This window comes from Megascapheus bottae, chromosome 8, assembly GCF_031878675.1.
Source record: "Megascapheus bottae isolate mThoBot1 chromosome 8, mThoBot2.hap1, whole genome shotgun sequence".
Taxonomy (NCBI): Eukaryota; Metazoa; Chordata; class Mammalia; order Rodentia; family Geomyidae; genus Megascapheus; species Megascapheus bottae.
The window spans coordinates 25,303,870-25,309,061 of NC_143516.1; positions in this window are offsets into that span (position 1 = coordinate 25,303,870).

Consider the following 5,192-nt stretch of genomic DNA (forward strand, 5'->3'; position numbering starts at 1 on the left):
AAAAGGAAATAAGTTGAATTCTTAAGTCATAATCTTATTACTTTTTTAAAAGAATTCCAATCATTTGAGCCAAAATCAACTGCCTTAGCCATCTACGTGTTGTAGGAATGACCCTTCATTCAGTTTCCTTATGATCTCACTCCTTGTCTGAGGGCATCATACAAAATGAGCTGACTATAGAACATATGGGATCATTCAGAAAACTACGCCCAGAGCAGCTGGGAGAGTGGTGGAAGATGGTAGCGGTTCAGTAACAAAAAACTCAAGAAAAATGGCAAATCAAGGAATAGCATCTCCCACCCAACATAAACAGGCAATGGAGCAGTCAATGGCAAAACTAGAAGAGACTCCTCTAAATGATATACAAATGCAATTGATAACCATAATTAATGAAAATGCTTGAAAACATACAGAAAGAGATACGTGAGGAAGCCATATCTAAATGAGATGAAACCATAAAGGTGATACATGAATGTGAGGAAGTCATAAAGGAGGCCATAATAAAGGATTTACAAAGAAGAATGGACGAATTCATAAAATCCACAAACAAAAAGCTGACCAAACTTCAACAAATGTCCAATGAGAGTAAAGCTGCTGAGCTAATCACTCAAATGGAAATCAACATGTTAAGGAAGTCCATACACGATCTAAAACAAGAGATGCAAGGCTTAAAAAATAAGCAATAGGAAGGAAGGAGATGAAGAATAAAGTAGAAAGTTTTGATAGCAGGTTAGACAATGCAGAAGAAAGAATCTCTGGGATTGAAGATAACCTAGTTGTTATAGAGAAAAAAAAAACAGAAAATGAGTCAAGCCAAACCTAGGAAATATGAAAGAATGCTTCAGGAGGTCCAAGCTAATTGGTATTGAAGAAGGCCGGGAGAAAAAGGTCAATGATATTGGAAATATACTTCAGGGCATCATCTCAGAGAACTTCCCAAATATCCAGAATGGCAGGCCCATCCAGATACAAGAAGCTTTTAGAACCCCAAACAGACCTGACCAGAAAAGGACATCCCACCGCCACATTATAATCAGTACAGGATCAATAGAGACCAAAGAAAGGATCCTAAAAGGAGCCAGAGAGAAGAGAACAATCACCTACAAAGGAAAACCAATCAGAATAACCCCAGATTTCTCAGCAGAGACCATGCAAGCAAGAAGAGATTGGAAGGATATATGTCATGCCCTTAAGACAAAGAACTACCAACCAACAATACTGTACCCAGCTAAGCTTTCATTCATAACTGAGGGAACAATAAAAACCTTCCATTCCAAGGAATACTTGCAACATTACATAGCAACCAAACCAGCATTACAGAAAATTCTCAAAGATGTTCTACCCATTGAAACCCAACACAAACATGATACTGACAATGGAATGGCATCTAAAAATCATACCAGCTAAGTATCGCAAGAACTGTCAAGCCACAGGCCCTAATGAAAGTTTTTTAAAATAGTAGGAACTAGTAAATATTTTTCAATCCTAACTCTCAATATCAATGGACTTAACTCTCCAATTAAATGGCATAGACTGTCTAGTTCAATCAAAAAGCAAGATCCATTGTTATCTTTCATCTCTTTTGCTGTCCCTTGGTTATCTCATATTGTTACAGTATTTTACCTTGTTATCTGATATATTGTATATATGCATATTTGGTTATTTGAAATTGGATAGGAAAGGGGGGAAAACAAGATGAGGGGCGGGGGTAGGGGGAGGGAAATGGGGACCAAGACATGAGAATGGGTATCAATTTATGTGAAGTAATGGACCTTCTATCTGGTGAATATAATGTAACTATTAATTACAATAAAAAATATATGGAAAAAAAAAAGAAAACATCCAGAATCATGAATCAGCCGTACTTCTGCAGGTGTGAATCAGAGTGGTCTGTTTTAAACTATGTCACGCCATTGTACCTATTTACACATTATCTCTACACTGAGTTGGGAACAAAAGCTTAATGGAGACCCTGAAAAGACTTAATAAAGTCCTCTATCTATAGAGAAAAGGAGACAATAAAAAAAAAGTATGGGGCCGGGAGTTTGGCCTAGTGGTAGAAGTGCTTGCCTAGCATGCACGAAGACCCGGGTTCGATTCCTCGGTACCACATACATAGCAAAAAGCCGGAAGTGGTGCTGAGGCTCAAGTGGTAGAGTACTAGCCTTGAGAAAGTCCAAGGACAGTGCTCAGGCCCTGAGCCCAAGCCCAGGACTGGCAAAAAAATAAAAAAATTTAAAAAAAGTATGATATTGCTGGATGATGTGCCTCATGCCTGTAATCCTAGCTACTCAGAAGGCTGAGATCTGAGGATCAAGGTTCAAAGCCACCCAGGCCCAAAAGGACCTGAGACTCTTAGCTCCAATTAAAATCTAGAAAACAGGAAGTGGGTTTTGGCTGGAGGGTAGGGTGGTAGCCTTGAGCTGAAGAGCTCAGGGATAGAGCCCAGGCCCAAATCAAGCTCCATGACCCACAAAATGTATATTAATCTCATGTATAAAGTGATCCAAATTTTAATATGGCCACAGAAATATCAGGAATCAAAGAGAAGTCAAGAAGTTTCCATTAAAAGGAGTGTTGAATGTAGAAGGATTAATTCAATGTATAAATTTGACAGCTTTTATAAAGCAAGTTTATTCAAGAAGAAATACAAGAATCAAATATTCACACATTAACTGAAGACATTTAATTTATATTCAGTTTATGTTGTCACAAAGAAATACCCAGAAACTGTAGAAGGGCTACATTATATTTGCCAGATAGAAGATGTATTACTTCACAACATTGATACCCATTCTCAGTGCTTACTATTAAATTCTACTGAATTCTATCAAATACTTTTTAAAAATAAAAATGTTGTTAATACTCTGCCCAAATGATTTTATGTGGTCGAATTAACACAATTTGAAAACAAAGAAAAATTTTATGTGGGAAAATTGACCTGATATTAAAATAAAAATACTTATAAAAAAGAAAGGGAGGGACAAAGAGAGGGAAGGAAGAAGGGAAGAAATGTCTCTTTAGGGATTGCAAATGATATTTTTAAAATATGATGAATGAGTACTCACAAGAGTAAAATAAACCCGGACACTACTAGCTTATAATCCTAATTATTTGGGAAGTTACAAATCATAGGATCATGGTTTAAGTCTAACACAAGTGGAGAGGATTATGAGAATCCTTTTTAACCCATCATTGGAAATGATGGCATGTAATTGTCATCCTAAATTCATGGGAGGCTGAGATTCGGATAATCAGCTATCCCAGGCACAAAAATTCATGATCTTTACTGAAATAATTTCAAAAGACTTTAAAACTGAGTGGCCATGGCTCATGCCTATAATCCTAGCTACTCAGGAGACTGAGATCATAGGATTGAGGTTCAAAGCCAACCACATACGAAAGCTTCTGAAGCTCATTTCCCACTCACACCAAAAATTCAAAGGTAGAATGAGAGTAATACCCTTGATACCTTTTCTCATGTTGCAAAAAAAAGTTTTAAAGGTTAAAAAGACTCAAATAATATCTACAAAAATAAACTCTGGTATAATCATAGAATAGATATAACTCAACACTAAATTCACTACTGATAAAACAAAAAATGCATTCATCATAAATAGATTATGCAAAATATAAGAAGCAGATTCATAAGAATACATTCTGCATGATTCTGTTTCTGATAAGGGAACCATTTTAATTTCTGGTGACAAAGAGTCAGTGGTTGTTTGCCACTGAGTGTAAAGAACATAAAGAGATAAAGAATATTTGCCTGTGTCTACATGGGACACAAAGAAAGAAAAGATGAAACTTGAAGACAAGAAAATGGTGAATTTCATGTTCCCTCAAGGTCATTCCAGGGTCTTATCTAAGAAGCTTATCTAACAAGAATTACTAACCCTGATAAAGATATACTTTGGACTATAGTATGTTACAATTGCATAAGGGGAAGTGTTAGAAAACAGATAACTACTCATGTCATTTCATTACTATAGCAGTAATGATTATGTTTTCCTGTAGATATGAAATGATTTTGTACCAAATAAAACATTGTATGCCTTGTATGATATTAGGAATTTTTATATGCAATTTAGATATTTGAACCTAACATCCTCTCTTTCCCTTATCATAAAAAGTCATCTCTATACTACAGGTTACCCAGCCACCGCTGGAAATTGGATTTATCATCCTGTTTGATTCACCATCAATAAGTTAAAAATATTTTTAGTATATATGCATTTCTTTTTGTAGATCCAGGGGCTTGAACTTGGCTTGGGCACTGTCCTTGAGCTATTCAGCTCAAGGCTACCACCCTACCCCTATGCCTGGGTGTTATTCCTGAGTTCTTCAGCTCAAGGCTACCACCCTACCTTTGAGCCAAGCCCAATTACCATTTTCTAGATGTTAATTGGAGGTAAGAGTCTTGATCTTTTTGTGCCTAGGATGGCTTTGAACCTTGATCCTCAGATCTCAGCTTCCTGAGTGGCTAGGATTACAGGTGTGAGCCACCATGCTCAGCTATATATGCATTTTTAAGAATGTTCTTCAAACAGACTGCATTAAGAAACAAGATCCATCAATATGTTGCCTCCAAGAGATCCACCTCACTGCCAAAGACAAAAACAAACTCCAAGTGAAAGGATGGAAAAGAATTTTCCACTCCAATGCACCGGGCAAAAAAGCAGGAGTAACCATCTTAATCTCTTACAAAATTAACTTCTCATTAAAATCAGTACATAAAGATAAAGATGGCCACTACATATTAGTAAAGGGTAAAATCCATACCCAGAATATTATAGTTATAAACATTTACTCCCCCAACACATGAGCACCTAAATTCATCAAGCAAACTCTCTTAGAATTAAAGAACAAGATAGACTCAAACACAGTCATAGTGGGAGACTTCAATACGCCACTCTCACCAAATGACAGGTCAACTCAACAAAAGATAAGCAAAGACACCACCGACTTAAATGACATCATAGCCCAGCTGGCCTTAACAGATACACACACAGTCTTCCACCCAACGGCAAAACTTTATGTTTTTCTCAGCAGCACACTCCAAAATAGATCAAATAATAGTTCATACAGAAAACTTAAGCAGATACAAGAGGACTGATATAATCCCATGCAATATATCTGATCACAGTGGAATCAGACTAGTTCTGAACAATGCAGTAAAAGTAAAAAAAAAA